Source organism: Thamnophis sirtalis, unplaced genomic scaffold, assembly GCF_051295495.1.
Source record: "Thamnophis sirtalis isolate CommonGarterSnake01/CBP01778 unplaced genomic scaffold, rThaSir2_p1.2 scaffold_8, whole genome shotgun sequence".
NCBI lineage: Eukaryota > Metazoa > Chordata > Lepidosauria > Squamata > Natricidae > Thamnophis > Thamnophis sirtalis.
In genome coordinates, this window is record NW_028261388.1 from 64,240,693 (window position 1) to 64,257,318 (window position 16,626).

Below are 16,626 nucleotides of genomic sequence, written 5' to 3' on the forward strand. Positions count from 1 at the left end.
CTCCAGGTGCTAGCAGCCCGTCCTTGATCTCATGTGAAAGAATGTTGTTATGACTATACTCCAGGGGTGGGTCGCACAATGTGTGCATGTTCGTGGCTCTTGCACATCCGTTCCAGACACGCACTGTGCATGTATGCATAGTCAATAAAATCCAAAATGGTGGCACTAAAATCCAAGCAGTAGTGAGGGAACTGGTTAAGGGGCATGGCAGGCCTGAGCCGCTGCTGGTTCTACATCCCAGGCCTGAATTCCACTATTGGTTCACCCGGATCGGGCCAAACCAGCAGCAACCCACCACTGCTATACTCCCTTCACTACTCTCCCGTTCCCACAGCTCACCCATCCCCCACTGTGGCAGCCCTGTAAAGTCTGTCCAAAGATAGATCCAGGGATGACAATATGAATGTCAAATCTTATCAAACCATTCCTCACCATCCAGTCAGAGCTGAATAAGCTTTTTGGATGAGAAGCAAAAAATATTCAAAGAAAAGAACCAAAAGTCCAGTTGCCTCTTGAAAAAGCATCTTTGGGCCAACCAAGACCTGGATGACCGAGAGTCTCCATAGACATTAAACCTTATTCTTCTTTCAAAAAGGAAAACTAATGTGAAAGTTCCCTTTTAATTTTGACCCCATAATCCCTTACATCAGGGTGGAGTTGAGGCAACTGAATGGAGCTGAGTGTTTACTGGCCGAATGACCTTCCTGTTGCCAATGTAGAGTTCCTTTTAATAATTTGGCAAAATTACCGGGTGAATTTCCTTTGCCAACTTTTGAATCAAAATTTATTTCCTAGAATACTGTTTATGTACTTAAAATAAGCTAATATGCAACAAATACAAATAATACAAACAAATTGTATTTCACCCAAATTATGATCATGCCAGTATTGTTCTTTGAATGTAGTTATTTAACACAGGAATTGTTTTAGCAATAGCCTATGGAAATGCCAGCTCTCGCCAGGTCTCCTGTCAACAGATACACACACACACACACACACACACACACACACACACACACACACTGTATTCAAGATGGCAGCAATGGAGAAAGCATTGTTACATCGTGGGGAGAAAAGTTGCTATTAAACTGAGATAAAATGGTAGGAGGAGAGGTGGAGAGGAAAAGGTAAGTCATAGAAAAAGAAAAAAAGATTGGAGAAAGGAAAAGGAGAGGAAAGATTGAAGAATTAGGAGAAAAACGCCACCAAGGGAACTTGGCCTGCTGAGAGAGGTCCAGCTGCACCCAAGAGGCCTCTACCCAAGAGACCGGAGGCCAATTGAAGTGAGATGAGTGGAGAGGCAAAATGAACCATCAGAGAACAAGGAGACGAGCCAGTGAGTGAGTGGGGCCAGCTGTGGAACAGGGAGGAAAGTCATCTGTGGGGCAGAGAGGTGAACCGACTGAGGGCAGCACAATGACCAGCAGAGAACAAAAAGGACAGCCAGTGAAAGAGTGGCGCAGGGAGGAGGAGGAGGAGAGCTGGCTGAAGAGAGGAGAGGACAAGCGAGCTTACTCCTGGGGGAAGCAATACCCTGGTGCCATGGATCAGCAAACAGGAATCGCATGGCTGCAGAGCAAAAAGCAGCGGTAGTGCAGCAGATAAGAGGGCCAGCAGCAAGGGGCAGGACAGAGAACCACAGCCTGAGAGCAATGCAGAGAGCAGCATAAAAAGTGACAGTAGAATGATGGTGGAATCGGAGGCTATTGGTGGTGCAGGAGCATTGCAGCCCAGCAAACCAGTGAACCGTTGACTGCAAATGACAACAGAACAGCATGGCACACCAACAGACAAATGAGAGGGAAGCAATGCCATGAACTGGCAAAAGCAGGGACAGCTGAATATCCGGTAGTGGCAGGAGAAAAGCAAGTAGGACGAGAGGATAAAAAGACAACACAGAATACAAGGCAAAAAAATTAAAGCAGGGTAGACAATATCAAGTACGGAAAACATAAAGGTAGAGAAGAAAGGGATAAATAAAGCCCACCAGAAGGCAAGGAGGGAAAAGATCATAAAAAGGCAGGGTAGAAAGGGATAATTATAAAACATTCCATTATAGGATAAGAATGAACCGTGCACTTAAGCCCACTCAATACTGAAAATTTTAAAACTAGACAATTTCAATGATCTGCTAGAACTTTAACATTTTAAACTGGACATTTTTTTAACAGCTAGAACTTTACATTTTTATCTAGACTTAACATTTACAATTTAGCTCCCCTAAATTTTAAGTGAGCTGTTAGAATTTTTAATTTCTAAATTGGACATCTTTCCCTTTTAAAAATCTGGGTTAAAACCTTCTGCATTTTCATTTTCAATTTTTTTAATCCAATCATGGAAAAAGAAACTGATACTGTTGTACTGCAGGCTACTTCTGCTGACTGCTGTCTGCCTGCAATTTAGCAGTTCAAATCTCACCTGGCTCAAGGTTGACTCATCCTTCCATGCTTCCATGGTGGGTAAAATGAGGATCCAATTGTTGGGGGCAATATACTGACTTTGTAAACCACTTAGAGAGGGCTGTAAAGCAGTATATAAGTCTAAGGGCTATTGCTACTGTGCTATATGGAACATGTATATATTTCTGCCCACAGAAGGCCCAAACTATATATTGTATCTACCAAATGTAAACTAATCAAGTTACTAGAAGAAAAAGTAAAGTGTCTAGAGGAAGCTTTAACCACTCTGAAATTCAACCTACAAAGAAAATTCCAAACTTTGCAAAAAGAATATGCCCAAATTGAACATAATAATTATCAAACAACTTCTGAAAGAATTGTTCCCTTAGAAGAAGAAGACAGGTGGAGACATATCACTCTTAGAAAAAAACACAAACCTAGTACAAAACCCATGTCCAACCCAACCCATTCTGATGAGATTTGATGGACTCTCCCTGGAAGAAAACATGCAGACATCTAGAAAAGAAGCATCAAAGATCCTTTAAAAAGTAGCACCATAAAATGTCTCTATTATAGAAGAATATCCCAAACCACCCTCGGGGAAAAAAGGTGAATGTTGGTGATAGAAGATTCAATTCTCAAGGGAACATGATCAGCCATCTGTAGATCAGACAGTCAATCCAGAGAGGTATGTTGCCTTCCTGGAACAAAAATCAAGGATATAGCTGAGAACCTAACCAAAATAATAAAACCCATAGATTGTTACCCTTTATTACTAGTACATGTAGGGATGAATGACACAAAAAAAGGACTAGAAAACAACATTGATTATGAGCAACTACGGAAGAAAGTTAAGGAATTAGATGCACAAGTAGTTTTTTCATCTGTACTGCCAACGAAAGGTCAACATCCAGTAAAAGAATAAAGGATTCTAGAAGTGAATTACTGGTTAAAGAGTTGGTATCTCCAAAAAACCTTTGGATTCCTGGACCATGATCTGCACTACCTCCATTTTTGGCAAGCAATGGGCTGCACCTCACAAAGACTGGGAAGAATGATTTCTGAGAAAGACTTGCTCAACTTATCTGGAGGGATTTAAACGAAAATTGAGGAGGGAGAGTGACCAATCTTTAGGATATCCAGGACCTAATTCCTAGCAAAAACACCTAGAAAACAAGTCGAATAATAAGGTAAGGAGGGATGCGAAGGAAGACAAACTCATATACCAAATAGGAGACATAGGAAGTATATCCAGAGTCAGACATAAAGATCTCAAGTGGCTATATGAAATGCACAAAGTTTGGGGAACAAACTGGTGAACTTGAACTATTAATACATGAAGGTAGATATGATATAGTTGGAATTACAGATAAAGATTCCTTGGATGAAAATTCAAGGAAAACAACTCAAGTAGCTTGGGAAACTCTGATTAAAAAGATCATAAAAGCTCAGACCAACACAATATTATTGAAAAAGAAAAAGAAAAAATCCAAGAAGAAACTAGCATGGCTGCACAAAGATTTCTCTGACAAATTGAAAGACAAAAAGGACAAGTACAAAAAATGGAAAGAGGGACACACAACTAAGTCAGAATATCAGCAGATAGCCAGAATCTGCAAAGATGAAGTCAGGAAAACAAAGGCTCAAAAATGTTCATAAAAAAGACTTGCAACAAAAGTCAAAGATAATTTTAAAAAATTCTTCCAACATATTAACAAGAAGAAAAAAAATCAAGGAAACAGTCTGTTCACTAAAGAGAGAAGATGGCAAGGAAGTAACAGGCAACAGAGAGTTGCTAAACTCATTCTTTGCATTGGTGTTCACCCAAAAAGAAACTATAGTTCAAACTACTAAAAACATAACTGTAAAAGACAGACTAGAAATAAAAGGTAAAATAGGAAAAAATAGTAAGAGAACATCTGTCTGATTTTTATGAATACAAATCACTGGGACCTGATGGACCCAGAGTTCTAAAGGAACTGACAGATGTCATATCATAACCACTGTACCACATCTTTCAAAAATCCTATAGTACCAGGGAAATACAGTACCAGAGGACTGAAAAAGAGCTGATGTGGTTCCCATTTTCAAAAAAAGGGGGGGGAGGGGAAACAGACCCAGGAAACTACAGATCAATCAGCCTAACATCAATACCCAGAAAGATACTGGAAAAGATAATAAAAAAAACAGATCTGCCAAATAAGTAAAATAATAACTAGCAGTCAGCATGAATTTGTTAAAAACAGATCATGCCAAACCAATCTTATTTCATTCTTCAACATAGTGACTAAATTAGTAGACAAGCAAATACTGTGAACATAATATACTTAGACTTCAGCAAGGCTTTCGATAAAATAGACCACAACCTACTTCTTGATAAGGTAGAAAAAAGTAGGAGGTAGTAGAAATCGGCCATATCATACCTGGCCACACCCCCATACTGGTACGGTCCCCTGGCCTGGGCCCACTCACTCCCCTAGCTTGCCCAGTTGCCGCTCGCTCACTCTCTTATCCCACCCACCCACATCATGCTTCCCCACCCACCCACTTCCTTTGCCCACCCAGCTGACAGAAGCCACTGTGGTGCCTGTCATGGCTGAGAGCTTTCTTTGCCAGATGACCGCTGAAAAGTTTTCCCTTTTAAAAGCCACCAGTGATGGATCCAGAAAAAGAAAGAACTGGTGATTGGCTGTGCCCAGGCAGGGGGATGTTGGGGGCGGGGGGGCTGGGTGGGTAGGAGCTAGGAGTGAATGGCTGCATCCAGCTGGGGGATTGGAGCGGGCAGCTGAGCAAGAGCTGGGCAAACAGGCAGGAGGGCCTTAGGGGGGAGTCCAAATTGCACCCCACTGCGAGCATCTCTCAGCCATTGTGTGCAGGAAAAAAATCTTGCACAGTAAAGAAAAATTTCTTGTGAGTGTGAGGCAATTAACAGCTTCTTGCATTCTTGGGAAGTTTTTCTTTTCTGTGCAAGCATTTTCCCTGCACACAACGGCTGAGAGACGCTCACAGTGGCATGCAATTGGGGTGTGGCAGGTGTGGCAGGGGATGGGGCGAGCAGGGCCACGAGATGTGCATCTTACCGGAGACTGGTGGCTCCAGATCTTGTGGTTGAAAACCTTCAAAGTTGCTTTGGGAGGGGGCAGACAGGAAGCATCCCCCCCCGGGTGTCTGCAGCCTCAGAGCCTGCAGTCTTGGAGCAAGCTTTTTCACAGTAAAGAAAATCTCACATGTGTGAGTAGTTTTTCATTGCCTTTACTGTGCATGTTGTTGCAGGCTCCGAGGCTGCAGGCACCCGGGGAGGGGGGAATGTTGCCCATCTGCCTGCCCCCTCCAGAAGCAACCGGGTAGGCCCTGGGACGGTCAGCAGCCCATGTACCACTGCCATTTGACCGCTCAGGGGGGGAAGCAGTGCCTGCCCAGATGCAGCTGCAGATGGCAACAGGATGCGAAGGAGTGGTTGTCCAGCAGAGCTGGAAGTGTCCTGAGGTTGATGGGGTGGCGGGGAGGTTGTGCGGGGCTGCAGGCAGCAGGAAGGCGGGCGCTAAGGCCACCCTGGGCACCTGCAATGGGACACGACAGCTGCTGGGTGGCCATTCCTTGGTGTCCCATTGCCGGCTGCAGTTGGCTTTCTTCTGGTGATCCTTCCTCTCTGGGACAGAAGGTGTCTCCCAGCCAGGAAGGATTGCCAGGAGAAACCCAATTGCAGCTGGCAATGGGACACAGCAGCTCCTTCATCCCCAACTGGGGTGATTGGTGTGGGCAATTGTCCCTTCTTGGCCTCCATAACTTCACCGGAACTGGCTCAGCTCAGCCGCTGTAGTGAGCATGCGCAAAAACAGGGATTGTGGCCTGGCATTGCCATGGTGGCATTGGAGGATTGTGGAGGGGAAGGGGTGCTGTGGGGCTCTTGGGGGCCCGGTCACCCCACCATGGAGGTTGAGTTTTACCTGGAGAACATCAATGAGTTCATCACAAACCAGAACCGAGTCGTGAGCGCGGGGTAGGGGAAAATCGGTGTGTGTGTGTGTGTGTCACTAAAAAGCTTTATTATTATTATAAACAAATAAAATAAATAAAAAAGTTCAATTATTGAAATGCATTTAGTTGCTTTCCTACAGCTCTTTTAGGCCCCCAACTCGAATCCTGCATCCATCCCCCAATGTGCTCTACTCCAACTCTCATCATCCGCAGCAGGTGAATAGGGATTGTAGTAGGCCAAGGATCTCTTGAGGGGGGACCAAGCAAGAGGGATTCGAAGGGACAGCTCCTGAGACTCCTGAGGTGGAGGCTTGTTGTTTTCTGTTCTGCAAGGGATTGCAAGCATCCCATAATATCTTTGGCCTTTGAGCCTTGGTTGCCCTCTCCAAGGGTCAAAAGGGGGTCCTCTGGCATTTTAGGGAAGTGGGGGCTGAGTTTTTGAATGGCTGGTCTGGTTATGCATCTCTTTATTTGGGAGGGGGCTTATGCGCCCCCCAATCCACAGCAGCCCTGAACTCTGGATTCCCGTCTTACATTAAGGAAAATAATGATAAGTGATAATAAAGGAATTTGTGTGTGTGTGTGTCTGTGTGTCTGTGTGTGTGTCTGTGTCTGTGTAAGATTGGGATGACTTCTCCAGAAAAGAAGTTTCAGTTTTCAGTTTCAGTTTTATTGAGTTTGTATGCCGCCCTATTCCCGAGAGACTCAGGCCGGCTCACAATAAAAAAGGGAGGGGATACAAAAAAAAATGAAATAAATAAAAACAACAATTTAACATTATACAACAGCCATAACCTCGAATGGGGCTGGATAGTTCAACAGCCCCAGGCCTGCCGGAACAGCCAGGTCTTAACTGCTTTGCGGAAGGCCGGAAGGGCAGTAAGGGTCCGGATCTCCACGGGGAGATTGTTGCAGAGGGCCAGAGCAGCCACAGAGAAGGCCCTCCCCCGAGGAGTTGCCAGCCGACATTGGCCGGCAGATGGAATTCGGAGGAGGCCTAATCTGTGGGATCTAATAGGTCTTTGGGAGGTAACTGGCAGGAGGCGGTCTCTCAAGTACCCAGGTCCAATACTATGTAGGGCTTTAAAAGTAATGACTAGCACCTTGAAGCGTGTCCGGAGACCAATAGGCAGCCAGTGCAGCTCGCGGAGGATAGGTGTAACGTGGGTGTACCAAGGTGCACCCACAATCGCTCGCGCGGCTGCGTTCTGGACAAGCTGAAGTCTTCGAACACTCTTCAAGGGCAGCCCCATGTAGAGCGCGTTACAGTAATCCAGTGTTCAGGTGACGAGGGCATGAGTGACTATCCGAAGGGCCTCCCGGTCCAGATAGGGCCACAATTGGTGCATCAGGCGAACCTGGGCAAAGGTCCCCCTGGTCACAGCCGACAGATGATGTTCTAAAGTCAGCTGTGGATCCAGGAGGACTCCCAAATTGCGAGACCTCTCTGAGGGGCATATAATTTCACCCCCCAGGCTGAGAGATGGAATAGCTGGACCATCTTTGGGAGGGAGCATCAATAGCCACTCGGTCTTGTCGGGGTTGAGCACCAGCTTGTTCGTTCCCATCCAGACCCTAACAGCCTCCAGTCACTGGTACATCACTTCTACCGCTTCACTGAGTTGGCACGGGGTGGACAGATACAGCTGTGTATCATCTGCATATTGATGGTATTTAATCCCGTGCCGGCGTATGATCTCACCCAGCGGCTTCATGTAGATGTTGAATAGGAGGGGGGACAGGACCGAACCCTGTGGCACCCCATAATTGAGGGGCCTAGGGGTTGATCTCTGTCCTCCGACCAACACTGACTGCAACCTGTCCGAGAGGTAGGAGGAGAACCACCGAAGGACAGTGCCTCCCACTCCCACCTCCCGCAACCGTCGCAGAAGGATACCATGGTCGATGGTATCGAGGGCCGCTAAGAGGTCAAGAAGCACCAGGATAGAGGAGTGACCCCTATCCCTGGCTCACCAGAGATCATCAATCAGCACGACCAAAGCAGTTTCCGTGCTGTAACCAGACCTGAAACCGGACTGAAAGGCATCCAGATAATCGGTTTCATCCAAGGACCATCGGAGTTGAAAGGCCACCACTTTCTCAACAACCTTCCCAACAAAGGGGAGGTTGGAGACTGGACGATAGTTACTCAAGATGGCTGGATCCAGAGAAGGTTTCTTCAGGAGGGGTCTCACCACCGCATCCTTTAGGAGGTGGGAAGGACCCCTCCCGGAGAGAGGTGTTAACTATCATCTGGATCCAGCCACATGTCATCTCCCTGATTGGTCTCCGAAAGTCAAGCCTCAGTAGGAAGTGATCAGACCATGACAAGGGCAAGGTCTTAATGCCCCTCAAATCTAGATCACGTCTCCACTGCTCCGAGAGGAATGCGAGGTCGAGTGTGTGCCCCGCCGAGTCGGACCCCAGATTACTTGGGTCAAGTCCATGGCTGTCATGGAAGCCATGAACTCCTGCTCTCCATCAGAGTGTCCACCGAGCGAAGGCAGGTTGAAGTCCCACAGGACCATAAGCCTGGGGAACTCTACCGCCAGGTCGGCTACGGACTCGAGGAGCAAGGGGAGGGCTGTTGGGAGGAAGGTACATTAGCAACAGGCCCACTTGACCCTCAAGGTACAACTTCACCAACAAGGACTCACACCCGACAAACTCCGGAGCAGGGATCCTACGAGGAACTAATGACCCTCGGATGATGATAGCCACTCCCCCACCCCTTTACTGGGGTTGTGGCTGATGAAGCACCTGAAAATCTTCTGGGCACATTTCAGTGAGGGGGACTCCTCCCTCCGGGCCCAGGTTTCAGTAATACATGCCAGGTCTGCCCCCTCATCTAATATTAGGTCCTGGACGAGGGGAGCCTTGTGAACCACAGACCTGGCATTTAGCAACAACAGCCTGAGACCAGGGCCCTGACCACTCTCACCATCTGGCCTTGGAGTGGAACTAACAGGGCCGGAAGGAGGGATCGCTGCGACGTAGCGGACCCTCCTTTCCCGGTAATGGCTAGCCCTGAAGTTCCCGCCGTACCTGCCCCTTCCCCTCATGACCATAATGTTCCGGCCCACTCCTGCACCCGTAGACCCTGTTCCCCCCTCCCGTAGCCTCCGCTCTCTCCGGCAGGCCATTAATCTCAAACATTCTAGGACGGGAGATAGGCCTGGGCCCCCTACCACTTCTGCAATGGCACTCAGTGGAGGAGGCACCTGGCTGCTCTCCAAGTCCCCTCATGCATGCACAGTCACTCACTCATCCAGTCCCCACAAGTCAGTTAAAAATTATAAAATACAATGACAATAAAAAGATAAAAGTGGGTACAAACATCAAACATCAAACATTCATCACATATATACCACATACATATCCCATACAAAAGAAAAGAAAGAAAAGAGAAGAAAAGAAGAAGAAAAGAAAAAGAAAATTGCGCAGCTGTTAAGCAATGTGCAAGTTCAAGTAAAGTTTGTAGGTGGTTCGCAAAAAGTCCAGTCCGGTGGGGTTCACGAAGGTGTAAAGTGGGGGAGCAAGATTTCGTCTTCTCTCTTCCTTACGCGATAGATAATATCAATGGAACTGGGGTAGAGGGGTCCAGAGAGTTCCAAGGGGGCTGAGATGGAACCCCTTGATAATGGCGGGCAGCGATGGTCATACCAGCCAGGACCGGGTCGCAAGTCCAATGTCCAAAGTCCAATATCCAGCAACTGTGAGCCGTGAGCAAACCGAGGGCCAGGGAGGAGAGGAAAGGCCGCACCGTAAGGAAGGCCTAGGGGGTAGGCTAGGAGGCTGTGGCAACGGCCGCAAGGCCAACTGCCAGATCTTATAACACCCCATATCCACCGACAACCCCTCTATAAAGCCAGCCAAATGGAGTCCAAAAAATCCAGATGGAACAGGAGCACAGATGTCAAAAAAGCGCTAAGAGCGGCCTATAGCATGCTCCGACCGGAATGGAGGGGGGGGCGTCTAGAGAGACTACAGCAGCCGAGGAATAAACCAGCTGCCCTGCCTCATCCAGCGTCGTTCGAGTCACCCACCTCCTTCGATGGCAGGCAGACACCAGGGCTCCTCCCAGTCAGTGAGGAAATAGGGCTTAGACCAAGCCAAGATCACTAAACGCCACAAAAGTCAATTTGAGGCTGTCTGTGGGTGGTTGAAACACCGGAAGCCTAGAACGCCGAAATGGAGTCCTCAGTGCAGCGCCGCCATTTCCCTCCAGCCTTGCTAAGCGTCCTGAGGAACACTCTGGCTGCCACGCAAACCAGGGGACGCCCGGGAGCGCCGACCCTCCAGGAAATCGTCTATTCAGGCCCCCTGGATCTCGCTCAGCTTCGGGGACCCCTTTTTCTAAAGCTCCGTGGCAAACCGCTGGTTTATCCCGGCGTTTTTCTGCTCCACCGGATGGAGCAAGAGAAGCCAGCGGCCATCCTCACCTGTGGAATAGCGCCGTAGTTCCAGATATATCCCTTATGGGGAAATACATTAGCAACGTAACATAGCTTTCCTTTCTTCACATCTTGTTTAATTGGATTGAGAGGATCCTTAGTCGCAATCTTGCCAGCATCTGCATATATTGGAATGTCATGGAAAGGAGACATGTAGTGTCCTTGATCATTTTTGAAGAAGAGCCTATAGTCCAGGCTGTTTAGGGTGCCTCGCTTCTCCACTCGGTAACCAGCCATGAAATATATAAACTATAGAATTGTACATGTGTATGTATAAACAAATACTATTTGTATTAGTATTGTATGGTGTATGGTATGATAATAGTAATAGTATAGTAATAGTGTATAGTATATTATAGTATAGTATAGTATAGTATATTATAGTATAGTATAGTATAGTATAGTATAGTATAGTATAGTATAGTATAGTATAGTATAGTATAGTATAGTATAGTACAGTATATAGTTATAGTTTAGCTATAACATAGCATAGCATAGCATAGCCTTTATTGTCATTGTACAAAATAAATACAATGAAATTGGTTTTAGTCTCACTGGTGTAATCCATGACAACAAATACAAACAACATAAATAGTATAAGGAATAATCCCAAAGCAAGTAATTAGGGGAAAAGAAAAAAGAAAAAGAAAAAAAACTAGTCACACGTTTCTATATGTGCAAGGAGTGATTGTGGTTGTGTTTAAGAGTTTGACAGCCCAAGGATAGAAACTATTTTTAAATGTGTGTGTGTGTGTGTGTATCTGTGCGTGTGTGTGTATGAATTAGAAAGAAAAAGAAAGGAAGGAAAGAAAGAAGGAAGGAAGGGAGAGAGAGAGAAAAAGAGAGAGACAAAGATAGAAAGAGAAAGAGAGAGAAAGAAAGAGAAAGAAGGAAAGAGAAGGAAAGTGGGAGAGAGAGAGACGAAAGAAAGAAAGAAAGAAAGAAAGAAAGAAAGAAGAGAACTTATCACAATTGAAGCAAAAATTTTGGTTGCTAAGGCAGAACATTGTTAAGTGAGTTTCACCACATTTTACAAGTTGGCCACACCCACCCAGTCACATGACCATCAAGCCATGCCCTCAAAATAGGCCACACCCATAAAATAGATAGTAAAATTCTTTGAAACCCACTCCTGACCTGAAGGCCAGACAAGGAATAATGGATGGAAACTGAACAAGGAGGGATTCAACCTAGAAATAAAGAGAAATTTTCTGACAATGAGAGCAATCAACCAATGGAACAGCTTGCCTTCAGAAGTTGTGGGAGCTTCATCATTACAGGCTCTCAAGATGAGACTGGACTACCATCTGTTAGAAATGGTGTAAGGTCTCCTGCTTGGGCCGGGGTTTGGATTAGATGATCTACAAGGTTCCTTCCAACTTTGTTAATCTGTGATGTGTGTGTGTGATAGAGAGGGAGGGAGGGGGGGCATTGGTTACTTTTTTTATTTTAAGACTTCCATTAGAATGGAAGCCTTTACAAGAGTTCCCGTTTATTTGTTGGTTCCTTTTAATATGTAAGCACACCTGGGAATTAAGACATTATTGCATTTAAAAATAGCATGTAATTTTTTTATTAAACAGTATATCAGTTACATCTTGTATGTACAGTGTATCTGTTACATCCTGAACATCAGGTATGTTATATTAATTTTATAATAAAAAGTAATATGATTAATTATACAAAAACATATATCCAGAAACTTACCAACTTTCTTTAGACCATTAGTAATGTGCCTAAATACTATGTGGCAGAAGGGTATAAAGTAAGGTGACCAGATTTTAACATTGGTAAAGCAGGACACCATTGACCGTGTGTGTGTGTGTGTCTTGATTAAAAAATGTTAAAAAAATCAGGACTTTTTAAAAATGACGCGGGACAAATTGTTAAAAATCGGGACTGTCCCGCGAAAAGCAGGATGTCTGGTCACCTTGAACAAGCTGTAACAGTATTGTATGAAAATTGAATCTATATGCCAGGTCAGAACATGCTACAAATCCTTTCCAATATATATAATTGAACAGAGGCCCAATTAGACCAGTTAGCACAGACAATCAGGGTCATACATTCTTAAAACAAAACATTTCCTCAATATGTCACTTACAAGGTTGATGCTGGTGGGATTTTTTGTGAAGACCAGGAAATGAGTCACACTCAGAGGTCCAGCTATTGTCACAAAATCTTTCAAAGAATTCAACTTCCACACCTAAAAAAGACACAACTGTGACTAGGGCCATTCGACTGCTTGGCGTGCTTTGGGGACAAAATCTAGGATAAAACATATTTAAATTTTACTTCATTAATAGAAGTAAATAGCATTGCAAAAATGGACTGAACAATAGATTGGTTTGCCTAGTTGCCTTTGTGATGTTACAATATTTAGCCAAGTTGTTTTTCTTCTTCTATTACAGCCGCTCACACTTTTAAGTGCTGTCCCCACCTCATTTTGTAGTCTGCTTTGATAATAAAATGCAATCATAACTTGAATAAAGTGTAAAAATGTTTTGTATAACATGATTGTTTCCATAAACATGTAAATCTACACAATTAATATTTGCTTTTGGAAAGATTATTTTCAACTGTTCAAATAGAAATTAGGAAATGACCCGAATATCAGCGATCGACATTCCAGTCCCAATTGTGGTTGTTAAGCAAGCACTACCTGTTAAAGCAATTATTTCCATGAGCCACAGTAACCTTCAATGGCATTTAATAATTTCACCTTGAGGCTGGTAGCAGAAAAAGGCTCCATCACTCGCCGAACATCTTGGATGAGTTGCTGTATATTCTTACCAATACGACCTCGATGAAACACAAAGGAGTGAGGCACAGAGCCATATTCCTCCTGAGATCGATGCTGGGCAGATGCTCGCTCCTTCTTTTGATTCTTAGTCTGAAAAGGAAAAATGAATTGGATGAAGAATAACACTAGTAGGGTTTAAGATATGCAAAACAAATATCGCATTCCATACCAAATCCACTTTTTTATTGCAGGTTACTTTCTCATAGCCTCCACAGCTGGATTTTTAACTGTTTTAAAGAAGATCAGAAACTGCTGATGGTTTCCCCCTCTCTTCTTAACAATCTAATATATGCAATAATGGAATATTCCCCATAAAACTCCAGAGCAGCAAGATTTTAACTATTTCAAAACCACGGTAGTCATAAAAGCAATTTTACAGTATTATTTGCTTTGTTTGGAATTACCCAGGTATCAGGAAGAGCAAGCCAGTAGGAGGAAAAAAATACTAGGAGAAACCGTTCTATTAATATGCGTGGAAAAATACCTCAGAATCTCACATTAAGAAGCAGAGCAGCTTTATAATCAGGATGGATTTCAATCAAGGTCAAACAATTATTAGTTTCTCGCAAAATAAGACACATGCATTAAGTTTTCTTGGGCATAGATAGATACATCACAACAATTTTGCATCAAGCCAATAATGAGTTTTCTAAATCTTTTATCATTCGCTAATCGGCTTCTCCGGTTAAGACTTCGAATTTTGTTTCGTCCTTCACTAGTTCACCATTTGGCCGCAGCGCCCATGCCGGCCTCCACTGCCTCTCAAGGCACCCTCCTTCTCCATTTTCATCACCCTCATCACCAAACCCGGCCTTGGCCCCAAATTCAATATCTCCCAAGGCCTTTCAAGGAGCCCTCCACCCCCACCTCCAGTCCTCACTTTGCTGGGCCTCCCCATAACACTCGCGCCCTCCTCCTCGGGGTTCCTCTTGCCACGACCATGTGGGATACGCTCACTTCCGGCCTCTAGTGTACCGAAATACTTCCCCCCTCTCCGCTTCCCCAGATGAGGAGTTCCGATTTCCAATTGAGCAATGTGTGCTACCAAAATATTCATCCAGCGGGTCTCTTGTGTAGCTTAACAAGTGACGGGTGAATCTCGGTAGATACCATGATGTTCTTTCCAGTCTCAACATTTTTATAGTAGTAAGTTAGAGAAAGGTGCTGTGGAAAATTAAGGGATGATGATGATGATGATGATGATTGAAGTTATGATTAGACCCGCAATCGTGCTTCTCCCCAGCGTCAATTAGACCAGTCAGAATTAGATTGCAAAAATCCAGACCGCCACTAAATGGAAACAGTGTGGCTTATTTTGTGCATGTGTGTGTGTGCGCGTGCACCTTCTACATCTTTGGAGACCAAGTTGATACTAGTATAAGGTGACCAGATTTTAACATTGGTAAAGCGGGACACCATTGACTGGGGGGGGGGGGGGGTTCTTGATTAAAAATTTTAAAAAAATCGGGACTTTTTAAAAACGCCGCGGGATGCGGGACAAATTGTTAAAAATCGGGACTGTCCCGCCAAAAGTGGGATGTCTGGTCACCTTGGTATAAAGTGATTTTATTTATTTATTTATTTATTTATTTATTTGTTTGTTTGTTTGTTTGTTTGTTTGTTTGTTTGTTTATTATTAGAATTTATATGCCGCCCAATCCTGAAGGACTCCGGGCAGCTTACAAAGGAAAAAAAAAGAGAAAGAAAAGAATAAGACAAAAAAGACAGTTTAAAACCACAAAAACCACATGCATTCATTCTAACCGGGGCTGGACCTCAATAATGAGGTCAACAGCCCCAGGCCTGCTGGAACAGCCAGGTTTTTGCAGCTTTATAATACATCTTCTTCCATATTCAAAATAGCTGCTTCTTACCAGGTGGGATGGGGAAATCCTCTTAAGAGCATTTATCGAATGCCAAACAGCATTTATCTAATGCTAAACCTAATCAAAGTCATATCCATTACCACATTTGTCCTTGGTAATTCAATAAATTAATTGCATTATTTTTTGAAAACTCTAGTGAAAAGGATTAGAACAAAAATATTAGATGGTGTGAAATTCTGTTACTAAATGTTTTATTCTAATTCAATCTCCTCTCTCTTTCCCTTTCTCAATCTTTCCCTCTATGAGACTCAGCATAGCATGCAGTGTGCTAGTTTTAGTCCTTTAGACTGTCTCGTTTTCCCTGGGATCTGGTGGTTACTCTAGCAGCTAGTTGATTGTCTTGTATCATAGGTTTGATTACATTTGGCTACATACTATTTTATTGCGGTTTCCTGGATAGTGCATCTGCTCGGATATCCCCGCTCCCCCGGGAGGTATCTGAGCATAAATTCAAAAAGTACTAAGCCCATCGCACTTGTTTTGGAGAGAGTTTCCTTGGGATCTTTAGGGCTTCTAAATTTTTATGATCCGTCCAGATTTCAAAAGGGATCGTACTCCCCTCTAGGAAATGTCTCCAGGTTAAAAGAGCCCATCGAACTGCATAAGCCTCTTTCTCCCAAATGGCCCACCTTTGCTCAGATTCATTCAATTTTTTGGATGTTGTAACCGCATGGTTGTAATTGGTCTTCCTCATTTTTCTGAAGTAAGATGGCGCCTATCGCCACATCACTAGCATCTGCTTGAATGATGAACGGTTTCTCTGTGTCCAGGTGCTTTAGGATCGGTTCTGCCGAAAACAGCCTTTTAAGTTTTTCAAATGCCACTTGGCATTCCATTGTCCAGTTCAAAGGCTGCTTCAGTTTCGAGTTTCCCTCCCCCTTCGTTTTTAAGAGCTTGGTGATGGAGAGAACAATTTGGGCAAAAGCGGGGATAAACTGCCGGTAAAAGTTTGCAAATCCCAGGAAGCTTTGCAACTGTTTGCATGTTCTGGGTGGTTCCCAGTCAAGTACCGATTGCACTTTCAAAGGATCCATTTCTATGCCCTGGTGTGAAATGCGGTATCCTAATTTTTTCTTGATGGAATTCGCATTTGGAGAGTTTAGCAT

At 44.4% G+C, this 16,626-nt stretch overlaps 1 protein-coding gene across 6 annotated transcripts in view; it reads left to right on the forward strand.

The window, feature by feature from the left end:
• DMD (dystrophin) overlaps positions 1 to 16,626 on the forward strand; it is a 1,286,665-nt gene that overhangs the window by 309,798 nt on the left and 960,241 nt on the right. The gene's annotated exons all lie outside the window — the stretch shown is intronic.